General features: G+C 35.1%; 1 long non-coding RNA gene across 1 annotated transcript in view; it reads left to right on the plus strand.

Annotated features, from left to right (window-relative positions):
- Positions 1-262: 262 nt before the first annotated feature.
- LOC125177980 overlaps positions 263-23,826 on the plus strand; it is a 33,698-nt gene continuing 10,134 nt past the window's right edge. The window contains exon 1 of the long non-coding RNA XR_007156737.1: positions 263-471. This is a non-coding gene — a long non-coding RNA (uncharacterized LOC125177980). The remainder of the gene's footprint in view (positions 472-23,826) is intronic.

Consider the following 23,826-nt stretch of genomic DNA (forward strand, 5'->3'; position numbering starts at 1 on the left):
ATTTGATTCACCTCTACGAGTTGACATGTTGATTCTCAGCCTATTACCTTGTAATTAAACTTTAAAAAAATCAAGGAATGCGAGTACCTTAAAGTTAAGGTTAATAGTAAGTAGTTCATGTAAAGTTCATAGTCAGTAGTTCAAATCAAAACAAGTTCATGTCGCGATTTGACAGCATTAAAAGTTCAGTGATATTCATAAACCAAAAACGATATTCTAATTCTGTATTTTTTTCAGCAGTGTGTTTTCGAGCCAAATAATATTCAAGGAGTAGGAAGGAGAAAGACATAATTTTCTCGCCACTTGAGTCGGCGAGATTTGTGAGCAAGGAAACCGCATTAGTGTTGGTTAAGTCAGGGTTGGGTTAAGAAGAAATCGATGAGTTTGCTTTTATTTTAATCTAAACCTGCAAAATGAACGCTCTTCCGCTGCTCGTCGTGGGGGCAACGCTGCTGATCTTCTCAACAACAGGTCAGATTTTAAATAAATTTAAGGCATTGATGTGTTTAAATTCAGATTGTGTTACTGCTATGTGTTTTTATGGCATTGTTATGCGATTTCACTTCAGCATGATGAAATATTTTCCCCCCAATTAGCATAATTAGCAGACGTATTTGAATTAAAATTAATTAATTGTAATCATATGTAATCATCGAGTTTTTTTTCGTGTCATGTAAACCACTCGGTTGGGTAGTTGAAGAAAAATTTCTAGTAAGATCGCAATTTTTCATAATAAAAGCTACGATTTCTAGGAATAATAGTGAATTCGTTAATATTTATCGCTGTGAAGCAAGTCTACAATTGAGCCTGCAAACTTATAGCCTTTGTACCTTGGAAAACTTCGTCAATTTTTACGCTAATGTTCGAGAAGTGAACTTGAAACGAACACGCTCGCATGCTTGGCATTTGTACCCCATAAAGTTGGAAATATTTTGTGCTTATGTCTAACTTTTCTGTAGTAATGAGAACGTGTATGACATGCGATGAGAATCTCTGTGCATTTCGGTTTCATTAGAACTTTGAGCGAGAACCAAGCGCGGTATTATGGCTAGGAGGGCAAGCACGGTATTATGGCTGGAATGTCAAGCTCGGTTTTATGGCTGGGATGTCAAGCGCGGTATTATGGCTGGGACATCAAGCACGGTTTTATGGCTGGGATGTCAAGCACGGTATTATGGCTGGGATGTCAAGCACGGTATTATGACTGGGACATCAAGCACGGTATTATGGCTGGCACATCAAGCACGGTATTATGGCTGGGATGTCAAGCACGGTATTATGACTGGGACATCAAGCACGGTATTATGGCTGGGACATCAAGCACGGTATTATGGCTGGGATGTCAAGCACGGTATTATGGCTGGGATGTCAAGCACGGTATTATGACTGGGACATCAAGCACGGTATTATGGCTGGGATGATAAGCACGGTATTATGGCTGGCACATCAAGCACGGTATTATGGCTGGGATGTCAAGCTCGGTATTATGGCTGGGATGTCAAGCACGGTACTATGGCTGGCACATCAAGCTCGGTATTATGGCTGGGACATCAAGCACGGTATTATGGCTGGCACATCAAGCTCGGTATTATGGCTGGGATGTCAAGCACGGTATTATGGCTGGCACATCAAGCAAGGTTTTATGGCTGGGATGTTAAGCATGGTATTATGGCTGGCACATCAAGCACGGTATTATGGCTGGGACATCAAGCACGGTATTATGGCTGGGTCATCAAGCACGGTATTATGGCTGGGACATCAAGCACGGTATTATAGCTGGGACATCAAACGCGGTATTATGGCTGGCACATCAAGCACGGTATTATGGCTGGGACATCAAGCGCGGTATTATGGCTGGGAAATTAAATAAGCCCCTCAGCCTGGGATGTCAATCACGATATTATGGCTGGGGCATCAAGCACGGTATTATGGCTGGGGCATCAATCACGATATTATGGTTGTGGTGTTAGATGGAATCCACACCACAGTAACATTTTGGAATGGAGAGAGAGAAAAAAAAAGAAAGACAGATAGAAATAAAAGAGAAAAGAGAAAGGGAAAAAAGACGGAGAGAGGTAAAAAGAGAAATAGAAAAAAAGAGAGAACAAGATGAAAAAGAAGAGACAGAGAGAGAGAGAGAGAGAGAGATAAGAGACAGAGAGAGATAAAAAGTGAAAGATAAAAGATAGAAAGAGAAAAAACAGAGACAGAGAAATAAGACAGAGATAAAAAAGAAAAAGAGAATAGATAGAGAAAGAAAACAAGAGACAGAGAAAAGGCAGAGAGAAAAAAACTAGAAAGAGAAGAATTTTTTCGTTTGTACAACTGTTATTTGCATAAGGGAAGTTATGACCGTACGCGTAGTCGAGACTACAATAGAAAAGGGACGAATTCATTAGAGAAGATAGAAGCCAATGTGACCAGATTTCTGGTTAATATGCATCAATTCATGGGGTTTCCAATCAAATAAATGTTCAAACAAGCTTGAATTTCTTAAAAATCACGTGGGAGCGATAAGGTGAGCCGTTTGAAAATCATTATACTACAAAATTATTTTAAAACTGAAGTCAGATGGTATCCTTGTGTTCAAACTTTGAGGTTGCTTTGTTGGTAAACAAATAAGAACATTTTTATAGAAACTACATTATGTCTAAATAATGTATGGTTACAAATTAGGTTTAAAATTGAAAAATTAAATAGACTAACCACAGAATGATTTATCTTCTGAATTTTGCGTTTTTGAGCAGCTTATTTAAATGCAGTTTAACGTATGTTAATTTCCATTGTGATTAGAATAATTTATGTAACAGCCGCAAATCTTCAGAAAATTATTTTAAATAGCTTATAGATGAATAAAAATACCTCAGCAGTGTAAAAAAACTTGTCATGAATAATACGAAATTTAAAATCAGATCAGATATCCTGGCGCATTGATTGCAAATTAAACGGTGTATAACTTTACTGCATCATGCTTTATAAATTCAGATTGTGTGAGTGTGAAGTCATTCTATCAGCTTATAACTATCACGTAGTTTGTAGCTCCGAGTGGTAGAAGATTCAGTAATTAATTCAGAGCTCATGCACCAACATACTAAATAAGTGTACAAAGATTTTTCTAACCTCTTTAACCAACGTTTTTAATGAATTATCCATTCGTTTAGGGAATATTTCTCTACAAATTAGGGACAGATACTTATTTATTTACAGATATTTGGAATATTTTGCAAGAATTTATCGTAAATATTAATTTTCCGTATTTTCCGCACATTTTACGCGCTTTCATACTTTTCAACGTACCTATATACTATTGTATTTTTTTTGAGATTCTTGCTTTTTTTTTTAAATTCTATACTCTAATTCGTTAAAAAGTATTGATAATTTTTTCCTTGTTTTGATGAACATAATTTTCACAATCCACTTATTTTTATTCTAGCACCGCTATTAAACCGTTTGCGGCGTACAATACTTACTCTCCCCTATTCAGTGTCAAAATGCTATAATGTCTGCGATTTCAACTATGAAAAATCAATTGAGAAACATCTACAGATTTTGGTCTGATAATATCGGTTTTCTCACGAAGTTAGTGCATGCACTCAGGAAAGAGTTTTGTTTAGTTTTCAGAGTAAAAACAGTAACAAAAAACGTAAACTGTTACGAAAAAATGGAACAGATTTTATGTTTTTTTTTTATTCTCTAACATATTTTGTTAAAAGTGAACGGGAAACGAGCTCGGAAAAATCATTGTGAATTCTCACTTGATGATTTTTTGCAGGTTTGTATGAAGCACTTGAAAATTCTTTTGGAGATATTCTTATTATTTCTGGTACTGAAAAAACAGCCTCAAATTACCGGGAAAATTTCTGTCCGTGTTTTTGAGACGCTCAAAATGATATTGGAAGAATGCTGCGGGTATTGGCATCTTCCGTAAAACGCTGACAAAATAAACGATAATGAAGGCTATCATGGGATCGATGAAAACGAATGAGGGGCCTAGATGGGTTCACTGAGACGCTTTGCGGTGGAAATTCTCTCTTAGAGATGACAACGAAAAAAGACGGTATAGTCAAATAGGAATCTATACGTGGACTTATAGAGAGGAGAGCAAGCTATCGTGCGATCATTTGCTTGATGGGCTCATTCAGCGAATGCGTTTGGATTTTCCTTAAAGTTTTCTGGTGTCTACTGAAAAGTTCCTCACTTCATAATTGAATTTTTCTTAATGTTTTCTCCGGTTCCTTGCGAAATTGCAAACTACAGCATTGAAATTTCTCCAATGTTTTCTCCTATCTATTTTGAAAATATTTTTTCATACTGAAGTTTTTTTCAAGCGCAACGTTTCCAGTTCAAGTTTTTTTTTCAAGCGCAACGTTTCCAGTTCGTTTTAGTATTTGTTTGCCATGACATTGAATTCGCACTTTTCACTTGAGTTTATTCAATTTGTAGAAACGTCTCAAACAAACGACAGTTGCAACTCTACTCATGCAAATCTTATATCACCTGATATATAGACTCTATCCTACGAAAAAGCAGTATGGATGTTTTACGACATTGGCTACCGGTAGACGATCTATAAGAAAGTTAGCGAATAGGCCATCGAGAGGCTACAAAAGGATTGAGTTCTCATTTGGTTCCGCTCGATCCGACCGAGAATATATTTTGAAAGTTCCGTGCATATGTTTTCTCGCTTTTAATTGGGTCCGATAAGCGAGAATTTTTTGCCTGAATTCCGTACTTAAAGTTTGCTGTTCACGCATTTTTTTTACTGAAATGTGAAATAAAAAGAAAGAAAATAGTACGGGATTGTCAGGACCAATAAAAATTTTGCAGCTTTTATTACAAAATATAAATATCAATGCCTTAATCATTCATCCTGCTACAAAGTTAAAGTGCTTCAATGATTAATTGCAATGTTCCTCACAACCACGCTATCAAAATCCCAAATACCGAACATTAATGTTGCTCGTAGCCTGCTAGCCGTCAGCAGCTATCTCGGCATTCCCCATTTCCTCCAAGGCAAGAGAAAGAGAAAGATGAACACTAAATGCCTCGGTATGCATTAAATTACAAAAGCCTTTAATTGCCTCATAACAAGGCTTGCTCCAAGCTTTACGATGCTTTCCGGACACAAGAAAAACTTGGGGAATGAACTCCATGAAGTCTTTATTGTACACTAAAATTACTCCAGAAATTGTCCAGAGTTTGAGAGATGCCAAAGAATGGCTGGATTAATTAATGCTCGCTCACAAGTGTTGACAGGAGTTATACATGACGAGGTTGTGTTCAACAGAATAACAAATGTCCACTGTGCCTGTTATGATTTTGGCGCAAAAATGCTACCCAAATAGCATGCATCAGGATTTCTTCACAAAAAAACGTTCCTCAACAAGCATGTGGTCAAGATTTTTTTCACTTGAAATGCTCCTGATCCCGCTGGCTTTCAATTTGTTTTCATGGAAAATGATTTTAGAACTAGCATGCTATTCATATTTCCTTATATTAACTGCTCCACAGCTGACATGCTGCCACTATTTTTTCACATAAAATACTCATCAACATGCATGCTATCAATATTTTTTCAAGCAAAATGTTTCTTAACGAGCAAGCTGACGAAATTTTTGCGAATTAAATTCTCTTAAACTGAAATATGCCAGTAAGTTTTACGTGAATTGAATGTTTTTCAACTAGCATGATATCAAGGTTTTCTCGTGTATTAAATGCTCTTAAAAATGCATGCAGCAGGTACCAAGAAGGTTTCTCAAGTAGTTCTGGTTATAAATCTAATCTTTAGAATGCCTGATATTTCTTATAAGAGGCTTCTAAGCTGTAAGCGCTTAACAACGCTCAAATCTTAGTGTTCATTTTAATTTTTCCCGCGCTGATGAACCTCGTAACCCTACTGGAGATTATTCGATATTTATTGTATAAATAAATCTCAAATGTTTGAAAATATCAATGTATGAAGAATAAAATAACTTTTGTTCGGGTTTTAATCTGAATAAATGACATTTATTAAACTGAATATATGATCGTATAACTGAAAATAACCGGGGAGTAGGATGAGTTAATTCATAGTGAACATCATAAATTAACTGTAATTTAAGTAAAATAACAAACATTATTTCGCATAAATTGGGATATTTGAATAAAAAATCGTCTTACAGTCGTGGCATTCATTAGAATACTATAAAGAGTACCATAAAGTGTGCCTTTAGCTTTTGCTCAACATTGCGTAACACTGAAATATCAGATGGAATTCAAAGCTAAAATACGCCAATACAGCCGTTATTCCCGTAAATTGCCAACTTGTATTCGTCATTTCCAGCAATTTCAATAGCAATCATCAAACTCTATGGTGCACGGCGAACGCCTCGTTTTGCATCGCACAATTCAGGTCGATCTATTCATGTCAAATTCAGGCGCTTGCAGCCCTCAAAAATGGAACCAACTATTCATCCTGGTCGACGCGGGAAAAAGTGAAGGGTGTTGGCAGGTGGAACAAGGCAACCTTCCATGTTACATCGTAGAGTGATTTTTCTTCATATGAAAGAAGCTGTAGATGTTATAACGTTACGGAATAGGACCGAGCAAGAGCTTTTCATTGCCAGAAAATCCTTGAATTTGAGTCAAGAGAAAACGATTTATCATGTGAAGGATAAAATAAACGGACAAAAGAAATTTCTACGTAAGGAAAAGATATTTTTGCGAATACACTGTAAAAATAAGTTATGGATAAAATATTCGGCAAATTCATGCTTACATCGTGAGATTAAAATCCGATGAATACGCTTAAAAAATCACGTTACTGATAGAACTCACATATATCATGCATGATGAATATGCGACACGATGAGTGTAAGGAAGGAATAACTGCAGACTAGGCAGGCGTCGAACACAAAAAGAGTTGAGTCGTACGGGTGAGAGTCAATAATTTGTATGATTTAAAGTAGAAAGGAAATGGAATCATGAATTCTTATGCTGTCTGATGAAAAGTAAGTCGGAGATTAATGATTTTCGTACTTGTGAACGAAGTTGAATAAGTTGTATGAATGTATTTCTAAGGTGCTTGTATGAGGAAATTTTATCTTTTCCAATTTGTAATACAGTACGTTGAAAAAATCAACAAAAGGGTGCCAGAAATTTTACACAAATTACGGATGAAAAAATACTAAACAAACAATTTTATTTGCTCATTATATCGCTCCAGTGGGCGCTGCTATGGCTTGGTATGTTGTCGATGACGATGAGAGGATTAGCAAGACGTGGCGTCCTTCCCCGCGTGGCGTCCTAGTGACGTGGCGTCCTTCCCCGCGTGGCGTCCTATTGACGTGGCGTCCTTCCCCGCGTGGCGTCCTAGTGACGTGGCGTCCCTCCACGCGTGGCGTCCTATTGCCGTGGCGTCCTTCCCCGCGTGGCGTCCTAGTGACGTGGCGTCCTTCCCCGCGTGGCGTCCTAGTGACGTGGCGTCCTTCCCCGCGTGGCGTCCTATTGACGTGGCGTCCTTCCCCGCGTGGCGTCCTAGTGACGTGGCGTCCTTCCCCGCGTGGCGTCCTTGTGTCTTTGTCTTAATCTTCAGAAATATGGAATCCTCGCGAGTCAAGATTCCCATTTTTTGCCTTGCAATTTTTTAATGACAGAGCATATTTACTTTACCAAGGGCAACAGAATGAGTTTGATAAAAAATGCTTATTCCATATGTATTTTGACAGATGCTAGTCTATATAATATTTTTTCGCAAAACTGGTCGTTTGAATAATACAATTAGAATTTGTGGAGAATTTGGAATTGAGAACCACCGACAGCCTGTAATATAAGCACAGAAATTGTTCATTAATGTCAATGCCAAATATAAAAATCTATTTATCATTGATACTAACAATCCACTCTGACATTAAATAATAATGTTACCAATTTCCGTGTTAGTATTTTATATCCGTTTTGCCTGGGAGTTCAATGGAAAGAATTAAAAAAGCAACTGAGTCCTCATCCAGGGTAAGATTTCAGTCATATTCTTTGAATTTTTTCGTTCTTTGAATTTTAAACACTTCAAAAATACAATTACTTGAAACAATTTTGAAACCCGCCATTAAGTGGAAATAGCGTTCACGTTTAATACAGTGAATAAATTGAATAACAGTGAATACAGGGAATAAATTGATAAAGAAAATATTAAAATTAATACAGTGGATAAATTGGTAAAGAAAATATTCGCAGATCAATGAATAAATTACTAAACTACTACGTTTTCATATCGAGACACTTATTTCATCAGTGTTTTACAGATCAATAAATTCGAAGCATGCGTTTTTCATTAACGTGCGCCTGGTTGCTTTGACAGGTTCATCGAAATTAGCAATGAAGCGTTCATAATTAAACTGTTTGCAGGATGAAAGCTTCTTGGGAAATATGCAAGCGTGTCACTTCGATGCTCGGGAGTAATAATTAATGGAAAAGATCAGCGACACCGAGTTAGGAAAGTCATCAATAACTCTCACGTGTATGAATGATTTAGAGTCACTGAGCTTTCCTCTTAGAATATTCGGGAACAATAAGGTTATAAGAAGGTACGTTAGCGAAGATTTTCGGTTTTGACGGAAGTGTGTTGAACTGTGGGTCTCTTGCTAAAATGACACAATTAAATTAATTGTTGAATTTATCTCATTAGCTTTTTTTTCAGGAAGAAAATGATTTCATATAAATTACCAATTAATAAGTTTACTTTGAAACAATACACGAAATACTGTTTAGAGCAATGTTATTTAATTTTTATATGATAAGCCAGGGAAGAACAACGCAACTAATTTCTTTTTCACAACTCAAATTATTCAGTGAGCTATTCGGTGGAATTTTAAATCTAACGTCTAGTCTACGCAGAATTTTGGTGAGGCTTCTTCGAATCTGTAAATATGTGCATGCAAATATCTAGCTCATATATATTTTGATCGAAAAATATTATCCTGTCATTTCAACTTAGTTAATTGGCATCATTGAATTTTGTATGCAAAATAATTCTGGACAAGTTTATAAGTGATTAGTAATTTCCGAAACTTGAATTTCTTTATTTCCGTACGTATATTGTTACAAAGTGTCAGATTTTATAACCGAGCTGATAGTTTCATCAAAAATATTCTTTTGCTCTGATAACTGGGCTTTCAGTTAAAACATTCAAACTTCAAAACATATTCAGAGAAGTGATGATCTTTGTAACTAAATTGCATTTATGCAAATTTATTAACCACAAGCATAATATTTAAAAGAATTTGAATGATTTGTTTCCCCCTTTAGAGATTTTCAAATGAGTTCCTCAAATGGGTTTCGTCCGCCGTAAATCTGCTCGATATCTCTTTCTCAGGCGCCTTTTATCCTGACTATCTTAAAGACTGCAGAGAGCGGCGACCATTTTCGGTCTTTTCCGAAGTGAGTTGAGTAGGAACTCTCATTCCCTAATGGAGTCTATGAAAACAGAAAAATATATAAATTAGAACTCATGTCCTACAATATAAGCTATAACACGGTTGGCAGAACTTTAACATATTGTTGGTTGTATTGTTTTTATAATCAAAATATAAATACCTAAACGAGGCTTCAATTTATTTCGAAGTGAAAAATCAAGTTTAGGGTCAGAGATAATAACTGAACAAAAAATTTCGTCAATTCACAGGCATTCTAGCAACGTTTCCGGGAAAACTTCGAAGGTTTAATGGGCGTTCGTGCCAGCTTCGTCATCTCAATTTGAATGCCACGGCCCCATGAATTCACTGAATATTTTTCGTTGCCATAGCACGCATGTCGGGCAGTTGTGGGACATGGTCGGAATAAATGACTTCATTAGAATGAAGATCAGAGGTCAGACAAATGCGTTACGTAGGTATTTGATAATTAAACTTTGTTGCGTAGATAATTTTTTGTTCATGATACATATTAAGAGCGGGAAAAATAATTCGAAAATGTTTGAATTATTTGAAAATCGATATTCATTTCATGTCTCGATTTTTGGAAAAAGTTGAAATATAGTTAAAAATTTATGATATTGAAACTTGAAAATTAAATGTTTATTTGGTCATGCGGTCAAATTTGTGAAAAATCTCCGATGTACTTCTCCCAAAATACGCATCTTATTAGAAGGACGCTTATTTATGACCGAAAATCAGTGTGCGAATGATTTTGAGTTTGTTCTCTCCGGGAGATGGTCGAACACAAATGAAAATGCCATGGATTCAGATTCGAATTTCGTCGGTTTTATAGTATGAAATAAAGTATAAGAATATATATAGAATTATCGGATATTTTCCATCACAACCGACTGTAGGGATAATTGTGATTGAAGGTTCAGATTCCCCTTTATATACCCTACTCTCATTTTGAACTATGGAAATAATTTGCTATATCACATGATAAATCACAGGAATTGTCACATTTTTATTAGTTTTTGGTCTAATTAGTATATCATAAAGTGTGCAGTGGTAGAGTGTGTAGCCGTAAGTTGAATGATGGGAAGCGAGGTAAGAATTATCAAATCATATATGCAGATTAAATTTATTCTTACAACCGTCAACACATACGCCCCTCAAAGAGTGCTGTATATTTTACAAATTTCATATTAAAAATATGTGGACCTATATTATGCGGGAAAAGAGGAGGCGTTTTTACCAAAAAAATGACAATATTACTTCTTCTATTAGTTGAGGCACAAAGAATTTGAAGGCCAAATAAAGTCGTTCCGAGTGGCATTGATGGTCAGTCAGTTTTAAAAGAAGGCCCCTCGACCAAAATCAGAGGGCGTTTGCCTTGGTAAAAAGCCTCATTTCGATTGAAAATATACCGTACTTTTCTCCAGTTATGAAACGCAGCCCCAGGGAGTAAGAGCCTTCTACTTCAGAGATCGGAAATTTTGGATGGACCTGAAGAGCAAGAGAAAATATGTATTCATAGACTCTTTCATAAAAATTCTTCATTACGTTTTGATTAATTTACAAAAAATCCCATCGTTATGTAGGAGATTTTTTTTGGCATAATGACAATTAATAATAATACGAATTGTTTGTCTTACTGTCGTGTTGCACATATCAGGCAGTTGGATTAGTTTCTGTGAGAATTACTGTCATGAGGGGAAACTTTCGTATTTTTGTGGTGATATTTTACTACATTAAAAAACTACAGCATAAGTATTTTTAATTACATTGAAATTTATTTGAATATCGTTAGTTTATGTTTGAAAATATTTTTTCAAAGCTCAAAAATGCATATTTCCAACCCTTAGAAATACCAACATTACTCCAATTTGAGGAGTAATATTACAAATATCAAGACAACGTCGAGACAAATAATAAAATTGACCAGGATTGACCATCTTTCTGCTGCAGTCTTCGTGCAGTCAGGCGATAAAATGAGTCAACGAAGGATATGAAAGGCTCTGCAGCGGCAAGGCTCTCAGTTTTATGTTTTGAATGTTACGCGTTTCTTCGCGATATTTTCTCTAGGCTTTGAAGAAGTTCAATACTGCGATGCTGATATTAAACTGTTGATCGAGAAGCTGTTTGCTGCAAGAAGTTTGGCGTAAACATAATTTTTTGTGTCATATTGCGCATGGAAAACCTGTTCGAGTTTTTTTGTAATCTGCACGAATCGATCAAAACGAAGTGAAGTTCTGTAAAATGGAAGTAGTTTGTCTTCATGCTGCGAGGAAAAAGAAATAAATTTATAATAGTTACCTTTAAGCGTTTACGAAATGAAATCATATTATTCAAAAGATTATTATGTGAATTTAAAATTTAAATTATTTGTGTGTTCGCAGTAAGAACTTGAATACTAACTAACCAATTTTTTTATTCCCAAAACGAATTAAAGAACATTCCGAACTAGATGATAAATTCCACAGAGTGATAAGGCGTTGAACTGAAGAATTTATTATCTTCAGTTTAGAAATTCATCTGGGTTTGAAACAGTCATTTAGCAACATATATTATTGTCTGCTCTAGTCTGTTCTATAAGTCGTTTGTAAAAGTGCCTTAAGCCGCGACTCGGAAATAAATTCTTCCTTTATTATACAGACAACTTGGGATAATTTGCGCTTCTCATTCTGAAAAAGTTGGATGAGAATCAAAACTTTTGCATGATTTACCTCGCCATTTACCGCATCATCCATCAAACTATTCTAGTCGTATTGATCAATCACACCTTCAATTCATCTTCGTATATTGGCAAATCTATGCACTGACAGGTAGCTAAAACTGATGCTTAGGACCTTCGAGTCTCGTAACTTTGTTCAGACCTTCGAGTCAAAACATGTCAATTACGCCAAAATGTACAAGTACTTCAAAACCATCAATTACTTCAAAACGTACAAATACTTCAAAGCGTACAATTACTTACTAACGTACGATTACTTCAAAACGTGCAATTACTTCAAAACGTACAATTACTTCAAACGAACAATTATCTCAAACAAACAATTATTTCAAAACGTACAATTACTTCACAACGAACAATTACTTCACAACGAACAATTACTTCATAACGTACAATTACTTCATAACGTACAATTACTTCAAATCGTACAATTACTGCAAACGAACAATTATTAATTTAAAACGCGCATTGCATTACCGTGCTAGGTATAGAGATAAAATAATTTGCTCGAAAAACTTGCAAATTACTTGCAATAACATAAAAATACATTAAAGTTTACTGTAAACTGGGAAACTGCGAGCTAAAATTCAATGAAGAATCACACACAGCAATTATGTACCCTAACTGTCTGTTCTAGAAAACAGAAATGCATCAAGAAAATGCAATTGTTCTTTTATTCTCGTCAACAAGCTTTAATTTTTTTAGTCGATTTTTTCTCCTAATTTTTGGATTGCTTGTAAAATTTCTGTCGTAGAGTTTCTATTATCGTTTGAGCGGCGTTTATAGGTAAATTATGGGTTTTGAGTACTAACGCAACATAAAACTTCTTTTCAACTTCTATGCTTCTTCTTTGGATAATGCAATAAATATATATTTTTCGGGATGTAATCATTGTTATTAACAAATCATATTAATTTGTAGTGTAAATTTATAGGAGCTTCCCATAATAATTTCGAAATTTCACATTTACGAGTAATTTTTTGGCTCGTTATTTCAATATAGCTACGAATTTTCAAACATGTAATAGAAGAAGCGTGCCGCCTATGTCGCATTCTTATTGTCTTTCTGACCAAGAGTTATGCGTCATTTTCAAGAAAACATTGTTAATTTGTTTGTCAATTTGCCTGGCTCATCCCGTCATGCATCATGGTGCAATGATGACACGTAATGATGACACACAATACAGGGATTCTCAGGGCAAGCGAGGAATTTTAGGCGCAGTGATTGCCCTGGTCTTGTAGTTCATGCAAAGATCCATCATGCCAAACATCTCATTACCGCGCGGAAAACCTGTTTATTGAGGGAACAACTGCTAATTTGTATAAGAGTACAAGTAGAACCGTTAATCAGCGGTGGAGTGATTCATATAACCTTTCATTGATTAGATTCTGTCATAAGAGTATCCCAAAAAAACCTATCATTGATCAAAATGTTCGATCTGTGTAGCCTAGTGCAATAAATATTAGTTAAGTACTCGTTCGGCCGATAAATGACCCTAGGATCGCAATAAATCTAACTATAGTTGTGTAAAATTACTGTAATCTTTCAAAAATGTTCGCCTTTATGTCTTTCTCTAAACTTCAAGCAGAAAAAATCCGCTTTGAATTCCTATGCCTTTCTGAAAATCTGTGAATTAATCACTTTGTTGTACGAAATTTATGTATTTTCTCGAACGAATTTATTCCGCCTAATACTTTCCTTCTCAAATTCTTCGAGATATATGGAAGCGGATCTGCTCTTGAAACCACAAAATCTCTCGACAAGCCTTGGAATTTTATGTTAAATCCAATAATGTCTTTTAAAATAACATCGGAGTCTGTAAAATATTTCTGTGACGCTTTCGCTTCCCCAGATTTGGAAAACACTTGTGCTAGATTGGACACGCAGACGGCGATCAGCCGGATCAACGCTAATGTTGTCCGCATTTGAATGAATTCTAAGGAATTATCGAGCCTTTTGGTCGCTATGTGCCTAGAGTCCGGAACTTTCAGTTATTATTAAGCTCTGCTGACTAAGAGTATCAACCAAAATTATTATCAACAAATGGAGCCGTGTTGCCATGCAGAGTTGTCACGTAAATCCTTCCTACACGCGTACCATTTCCCCCATTATAAAATAATTCACTGAACTTTAAGTTCAAATATTGACTAGCATCGTTTACCGGCTAGTAATCTTACCAGGAACGATTAAAAAGATGTACGAGGAGAGGCAATAAATAATATATATATATTTTTTAAACTTAGGACATTATGCTATCCAGGTTAGGTGTTGTACTAGTTTAAAAACCATACCATAAACAAAACCGTAAAAACCATAAAAACATATAAACCATATCCGATGTTAGTTAATATGTTAAAAAAATTATTATAGATATATTTTACTTGAGGAAACCTCAGCTTTCAGCTAACAATATGCAATAAAGTTGTTGACATTTTTATATCTGTTTTGTGTGAATTATTTATTTGTTTGATAATTATTTTATTTCAGATTTGTCGACTGAAAAAAATTTGCGTGACGTCATAGTAAACTTTGAGACTCTCTCGGAGTTCAGAGTTCGTGAAGGAAATTTTTTTTCTAAATCCTGTTACTCGCACAATGAAAACTTTGGCTCTCCCAAAGCGCGTTGGAGAGAAGTTAGGACGTTTAGTGATTTTTCAAATGCCCTTCCATTGCTAAAAGAAAACCTACTTCCTGAGTTTATTTCCACCTCAAGTAATTCATCTCCCCGGACCGACAACACCAAAAGTTTCTTACGAGTTCAGCCCAACGCTTGAATTTAGTCATTCGTGTACCAGGAAAATTTACATGAAAAATATCTACGATAAAAGAAGTGATAATAAAGGCTTAATAAAGTATGGAGAATTTGTAATGGTTTAACTCAGGCACAGAGATCTTAACTTAATTGAGTATTGAGTTTTAATAACTATTTATATTTATATATTTAACGAGATTGATTCATGCCTCCTCATTTTTGCGATAATAAGGCAATCCAATGAATGAAGCATGCATTTCGTATCAACCACCAAGATTTGGTTCACAAATCACAAGTATTTAATGGCAGTAAGCACTAGCGTTCAGCAATATACTTTTCACGTAATTTATTGCCGCATTAATTGAGTAGCGTCACGCAACAAGTTCAATGAGATTAATTGAGAATCCGGAAAAATAGGATGTAAAAATCCATGTTCTCCCTGTTTTAGCATCCGACAAAATCGCGCGTGCACGTGTAAAAAATACAAATGGGTTGTGATACTCGCGTAAGGCTGCTCTCATCTCCCTATCTTAACGTGTGAGCAAATTCATGGTAAGGCACCATCACGGCGAGCTGTCTGATGTTCGCTGCGATAGCCTTCGTTTGATTCACTACGCGCATCACAAGCTTCTTTTTACTGACTCGGGACATCAGAAGGTGTGGATCATAAAAAGCATGCGTGCATATCTTGGTCTGTTTGCAAGACGGCCGCTACCAGTTCCTTGCATCATACCGAGCGGGCTTCCAGCTGCAGAAATATTTTACAATATGACTTGCAAACATCGCATGTCGAGACGCGCGAATTATTTTTATGATGCGATAAAGATACGAAGGCTTGGGAGAACGCTGCAGCTGTTCGTTCCTTAGCTTTGATGCCCGCGAGTTGTGTTAAAAGAACGTCTTTTGAAGTTGTTTGCTCGTCGAAGGTGGTTGCTACGGTCGCTGATGTCTGTTCTGATACAGTGATGTGCTGTGCTGTTCTATTCCAAACAGTCCCGACAATAGTTGATCGGATGAATAAATGTACTTGAGTGTTTGTTTTTGACATAAAATCAATAGACGATGAGCATGCAATGTTCGTATTAGCATCTTGAAACAATAATCGTTGATTGATTATTATAAAAAACCTGATAGTAGTTAATAAATTATTTATTCAGCAAAAAAATACTCTACAATGAAATTAGGAAGCATTGATTCGAAGTTGGAGGGGTGCGTGCTAACAGCACATATATTATAACAAAGAAATTATATTCAATTGATTTATTGGAGGCACAACATGCCGTGACGCAGGACATGATTTTCACTTTGACGTTTACCTTGCAATTCTTCCCTGAACTGAATTAGCGATGCATTGAAAATTGATAGGGAGACGTGGACATTTACCGGACAAGTGTGAGAGGCCGGTGGACACTCGTCTGTAATTACAGGCAATAGCGGAGAGTGGTTAACATGCACAGCGGGAGTGCGATACGAACTTATACCCTCTGGGAGGGGAGAAGGGCATGATGACTTGTAGCGGCAAAAAGAGAGGTAATAGCATAGAGGTAATAGGTGCGAAGATATGAATACCAATACCCTCGTCTTCAGAGAGAGGTAATAGGATAGAAATATAAACACCAATAAATACCCTCGTCTTCACAGAGAAGCAATAGGTTTGAAGACATGAATTTCAATACCCTCGTCCTTCACTAGAGCGAACACCCACGTGATGAACAAGCGTTAAAACTTTCAACAAATGAAAATGACCGAAAAACATTGGCTGGAACTTCATTCATGCTAACAAGAAAGCCGTATTATTCGTACAATTTATACTAATGGTTATTTTTACGTCAACATGTAGTTTTTCATAAATTGCCCACATTAATCTAACATTTGTTTATAAAAATCACAATCAATACAACTTTTCGAAATCAGACAGAGCAGTTTCTCTTCAGGGTATTCCTATTTGAGATTACATAAAAACTCAATAGCAAATTAACAGGGTGCGGATTTGCATTTTTCATTATCACATTTCAAGGCAATTTCAGAGTTCATTGATCTCACTGATGCAATGTATTTTTAGTGAATAGAAGAACTACTTGATCAGACATCGGCACGCGTATGAAACAATGTCGTTTCATTTAACGCTCTGCCAATCGCACATGTGAAGGCAGTTCAATTAACTCAAGCCTTTAACGTACATCACATCTAACAAAGAGAACTACTTAGAAATCGTGGAATGAGATTCTCTTTTCTGTGCTAACAATTAACTATGTAAATTATGTCGTTAAAAACTTGCCTACTGCCTTTCATTTACAAAGCAGCCAGCCCATTTATATTTAAATGTGTCTCAAACTCTTTTAAGCATTCAAGAATGATAAGTTATCTCGTTAACAAGAACGTACTAGAAAAAGTTTCGAAGTCTTTAATGTAGCAGTCATTTCAATCAATGAACAAATTCTTAAATGAAAGGCAAAGAACTTCGAGACGGTAATTTGTACTGCGAAGTTCCGATCAAGTTTCATCTTCCACAGTTTCATTTAAACATATAAACTTATTCAGATTTAACTGCGTTAGGTAAATCGGATTTTTTGTACTTCAGCCTTATTAACACAAGCTCAATTTAATTATAAAACTTTTAAATGTAAATATTTTTGATTAACCTACCCAAATCAAATAAAATATCAATACAGTTCATGAATTCTAGCGCCTAACCAGAAACTCTAACAATTTTGTTCCCATGGACAAGCAGTTTGATTGAAAAAAAAAACAATTTGAATACATGAAGCAGAAATAATCTCCGCAAATATTAGGGCTCCCGGCAAAGGAACGCGCGGCATAGCATTTTTTTGCCCCTGCATGGCGACTTTTTTGTCTGGATGTCCAATCCATCATAAGGCCCTCCGTGTTTTCTTAGTGAAAAATAATTATTTTTAACAGAGGCTGGATTGATTAAGCACTTTTATGACGGAAAAAACTTTCCAATATTGGTCCAAAGACTTCTCCGACCCTCAAATAATTCAACTGCACTGAAACATCAATTCAACGTCCCTTACCTTTTGTAAGGGACGTCCCTTTTGAAAGCATTTATACTTTAACAAATACTGCGCTACGCTCACCACTAGACAAGTACATTTATATCATCTGCCCTTTAACACTAACTGGAACATATCTCGCTCTTAAAACTAACTCTTGGTTTGCTTCCATACTTTTGAAAATAAGTTCATTGGAAATGTTACGTCTAAGGCTTCAAACGATCTAGTAAAATATATTTTCTTTATATTAATACAATATCTAAATTAAACACAGAAGAAACCCAAACAAAAAATCTATGAATCCCTTACCGATTGACAGGTGCTACCACTACACAAAAGCCGTTTGTGATCGTATAGTTTCGGTAGCACTCGATTGTCTCTTGAGGTGTAAAAACGCGACACTGGTGACCGTAAACTCAGATGCTTTACACATGAGACAGTGTAGACTCCCTTATTCTACTTTGGCTACTCGAATAACTGCCGTATCCAATATTTTACCTAACGAAACACATTTCTAGCCAGAATCATTTGCTTAGTTTTTAGGCATTACTTTTAATTGAGACAAAAATAATTTCAGACCAGTTAATAAACTTGAAGTTGAGATAAAAAAATCATAAAAGGCAATAAAAATACCGATTTAAATAATCAAGTAATTATTATATGGTGAAAATCAATATGTGCAAGAATTGAAATACTACAATAAATGAAATCACAATATTTAATGAAATTCAATATTTAAGTAGGAAAGCTCTAATTATGTGCACCGTAGAGAATTATCTAGAAAGGACTGGTTAGAGGAATGGTTACAAATTTGTAATTCCTCTCTTCAGCTTGATATAATAAAGCTTTTTACCTCATGCAATGCGTTATCAGAGGTCAATATCCGCTTACCTGCTTCGAAAACGTGCCATTATAATAACTCGTTTTATGGCGTTTTCTTTTTAGACTGATGACGAGGTTAATCGGAAATTATATATCGTTGACAGTTTCCATAAAGCATTATACTGTATGGTGCTCGGTAATGGTTCAATACAATTTAATGGCATATGGAAGCTGTAATATCATTATACTGTATGGTGCTAGGTAAGGGTTCAATTCCAGTATAATGGTATATGGGAACTGTCATGCCATTATACTGTTTTGTGCTCGGTAATGGTTTGCTCTACATCGTCTCTGAGTGATTCTGTATTTCAATATATGTATGCCGCGGCCGGAGGTTACATGTGGAGATCTTCAAACTGTAATAATATAAATATTACTCAGAATTATTATTAATGAACAAAATTATAAAAAATTAGCCAAATATCACTATTTATGATAATAGACTTATACTAGATACTTGCATATGTGACACTCTATTCGTATTATTTTCATGTAGCCCTGTGGTCTGTAAGAAGATATTCGAGCGCGACTAGGCAATAATTATCGCATCGAAATATTACCTGGACCTGGCAGGGTATTTTCATTAGTAGAATCATAAGGTATTGTAAATAGAAGGAGAGAGAAATGACACGAATAATAATTGAATTGATTAATGCTTCTTAAGATTTTCTATGTGTTCATTTTATTCATGAATATAAAATTGAAGTTTTATTCAAATTTAAAAACGACAGTTGAATAAGAGTTCAATGCCTCAATTGGTTTAAAACTTGAAGCTCATTATTTAATAGAACTTTAACTTTAAAAATTTCCGTTAAAAATTCAGAGGAAACTTTATCAAAAAATATCAGTGATTTTTTATCTCAATCCACGCTGGGCTGCTCAGCTAGTTTTCATATTTTTTTTCTAGTTATATCTTTATAAATAAAACTGGAAAAAGCTAGTTTTTATATCTTTTTGTCAGCTTGTTCAGGGAAAAGAGGATCAATGACATGAATGCCTCCACGCAGCTTTGCATGTCATCGATTTTCGCTGGTCAAGGCTTAATTGGGAGCAGAGATTGATTGTGCAGTCAGGGCGCTGGTCAAGTGCTGGTCAAAGTGTGCAGTTTGCAGTGCAGTCGGCAGGCAGGATAAGAGAAGAATAAAGTCAATTTTTAGTACATTTTCTCATCTATGGAAAAAAGGCGCTATTGTGCTCGTCATGTCCGTCCGTCTGTCCGTGCAGTGCAGTAGGCAGGCAGGATAAGAGAAGAAAAAAGTCAATTTTTAGTATATTTTCTCATCTATGGAAAAAAGGCGCTATTGTGTTCATCATGTCCGTCAGTCCGTCCGTGATTTGACTGACGGACGGACGAGAAAATGCGCTCTCTGTCACTCACTGCAGTGAGTACTGATCTAATTTCTTGTGTTAATTTTTCGCTGTGGATGCTACGATGTGGGAAACGAAGGTTTGCACTGAAAGATTAAATGTCATGGAAAATAACACAGAATGGTTTCTACCATAATATTTTAAGTACAATTGGCGTGTGATATCATCTCAAATTAAATGTTGTACATTATCTATCTACAATCCTTTGACAATAAAATTATATCAAGGAGTAAGAAACTTCTTCATAAACTTTATCTAAAGAAGTATTAGCCAATCTTTGTGAAGGGTAAAAATTCCGATTGATCGCATTTTAAAGTAGGTATAACGTGAACGCATTATTCATGTTCCAGAATTGCCTGGTGACTTGGCAATAATTACCGTGATCAAACGGCACAGTTCTCTATAAATTATTGAAATTGATCCTTCGAGAATCCCTTGAAGTTCTTGCCATGGCTGCTATTCTGATCAAATGAGGTATTCTGCCACAATGGGAATCTTATCATCTAGAAACTTTTCATCTCGCTGCTTCAGCATTAGGCTCATTAAAGGATTTTCTTTATAGTTAAATCGTGCACTTCATTAAATTAGCATGATTGATCACCTATAACAATTGTGCGAAACAAATTTGTGATAAACATAAATTCTATAAATAAGGCTTTATTCCTTTTTTATTATTACAACACTTCTCTTTAACTTCACTTCTTGTTTGTCTGTCTGTCTGTCTGTCTGTCTGTCTCCTACAAATCTTATAATCGATATTTAACACACTTCTACCTGTCCAATCGTTCTGAAATTTTGCACACTTACGTAAAGTTGGAGACAATGCATGAATCAATTGACAGAATAAATAATTTTATAAATAAAAAAATTGTTTCATTATTAAATAAAATTTAAAAATTATTTCGTCTTCTACAAATCTTAAAATCCATATATGACACTATTTGACCTGTCCAATCGATCTGAAATTTTGCACGATTGCATAAAGTCAGAGACAATGCGCGAATCAGTTGACAAAATAAATAATTTTGAAAATTTTAAAAATTTTGATATATTAAAAAAATTTTGAAAAATATTTTTTTAAATATTTGAAAACAAAATGAGAAATTCATTGTACATGTGTAACATCCAAGACTCTAGATTCTTCAGAAGTGTTGTCTTTAAAAAATAATTTTTAAACGCATATTATTTTGATATCTGTTTATTAATTTCATATCTCTGTATTAATTATTTTAGTTACATGCTCTTTAGTTGAATGCTTACTTGGTGGAAAAAAAACGAATTTCAATTCGCATAGTTTGAAATTTCCAGGGATGACGTGACAAAATAAATCAATACAGCAAACTATAGATTAAATTTTCAATAAAAACCATTTCGATTGGCCTAAATATTTTTCAAAAGACAACCTTAATGTAAAACTTCATAGTAAAAAATGTGCGGTTTCATTGAGTGCGCCAATCAAAAATAATTTATTTGTAAGCATTTTTCAGCTCTTTCGCCTACGAATGAAATATTGATGATTTTTTTCCAATATTCAATTGATTGTATTCAAATTCTAGATCAAGGTCGAGGAAAAGTTTTTACTGGTGCTACGGCGAAGAGATTGGTAAAGAAAAGATGCTTACACTATCTTAATCTCAAACTGAAAAAGTTGGGGTTATATATGAGGGAGATAATGGTTCCATAATATAATGAAAAATTTTCTTGCGAAAGAGTTAATTTTAAACTAAAAAAAAGAGAAAATTTATCAGGTGGGAATTACGGATAAAATTGAAAAATATTAATTAAAATACCTACGAATTTTAGAATCATTATATATTTTTAAACAGAAACCCAGTTTAAATGCTGCATTCAGTTCCTATCCTCTACAAATTGTAAATAGATAGTACTTTCCCTACATGTCATCTCATTTTTATTTCTGTTATCTTCGATTTTAGTTCTAATGTCTCAAGTTTAGGTGAATTGTTTGAATGTGAATTTTAGGTTACTAATTGTTTGTACCTGTGTTCTAGGTTTTGAACTGACGATGGAGCTGGACTCCGAAACGTTTTCTCTTATAAGAAATGGTGAAATTTTTGACAATAATATTTATTGACGAAATTCAATGCCATCTATGTAATTGGTAATAATTTGTGCACAGCGGATAAAAGAGGAATGGATCAAACATAAAAAAATCGTTTTAACGAAGCCTTTTCGTTCAATGGCCGTGATATGCTGTAATAAAAATTAAACATTGAAATTTAAAAATAGATTTCTAAGTTCTCTAGGCAGTCATACAAGGAAGTTGAACGAATTCTTTACAATAAAAATAATACTTTCGCAAGCCTTATCTCATAATTCATTTGAGGCTACACATTTGAAATATATTTATTCCTTTCAACATTCCCTCTAAGTAAATCAAGCTGTGATATTAATCTCGAAGATAACGCGGGATGAACGCAGCCTAAACCTTCCTTGACCAGAATCCCCAACCCAAGGCCCGTAATTTGCAGGCAAGCTTCAGTTGTTCAATGATGCCATCAGGGCTCACCCGTACCTCGGACTCCATTACGCCGGCGCCTTTGAAGCAAACTTTGACAATGGCGCGCTAACTTAACCAGAAATCTCTGCGCCCCCCGTATACCCGTAATGGTTTAGGGCAAGGAAGCTGTGGGTGTGGGCAACGTATGGCTAGGTTAGGTTAAGATAGGTCAAAGTAAGTTTTTTATTTGATTTTGAATCGCCTCTTATTTGAGTCGCCTATGATGGTCTATGAAATATATATGGACGAAGGAAAAACTGTGCTGGATTTGCATTAAGATAAGAAATCAATATTAAATTGTCATTGTTGTTATTATTAATTAGATTATTATGTAAAGATACTTAAACTCTAAAAACAAGATCTGCTGTTAAGATTATACGTTTATGTATATATTCTTCGTTATTACTTTCTCGGCGAGGAACTCAACTGAATGTGTCGTGAATTGTGTCATGAATGCGAGGCGAGGAATAGCTTCCTAATCTGCGGCATAGTTTAGGCTTCCATTAATTAAGGTAGCGTAAGTGCAACCCGTGAGGCCGCTATACATGCGATAAGGGACTGGACAGAACTCCACTTGGTGCCGCCTAAGTAATGAGATCTAAAGCACCAGTACGACCCGCTATCGTAATCGGGTTCTGCTGGATATAATGCTAATAGAATTCTACGCGCGACGTTCATTTGCAATAAGTTTATGTGCTTTATTTTGGCGTTAAGTTTGAGCATCTAATCAGGTGTGAATTTAAATAATTTATTTGTATGATACTCCCATAGATTTCACGCAGAGCACAATTTCATTTTTATGATTGGTTTCGAAGATTTTTTATAATTTTAGGATGTTCATTAAATAAATATTGGAAGTTTGATTTATATGCAAATTTGCAGAGATTGCCTTGATTTATGCCAGTGTCATTGTGTGGATTCAGTTTTTTTCCAATTATTTTCAATGCATGACAGCTTTGTGTGCATGGAACAATAATACTTAAATATTTTATGCGAAATGACGGTTTCATAACTTTTAATGATGAATGCAATCATTTTGAAAATTTCACGAAAATGTGATGTTTTTAAATTTTGGAGAATCAATGAACTATAAATAGAAGAATCATTTAAACATTCAGTTTATTTTATATTTTTATTTTCAATAGCTCTTTAGTAAACTATTACGA

This window comes from Hyalella azteca, unplaced genomic scaffold (assembly GCF_000764305.2).
Source record: "Hyalella azteca isolate HAZT.00-mixed unplaced genomic scaffold, Hazt_2.0.2 contig6160, whole genome shotgun sequence".
NCBI lineage: Eukaryota > Metazoa > Arthropoda > Malacostraca > Amphipoda > Hyalellidae > Hyalella > Hyalella azteca.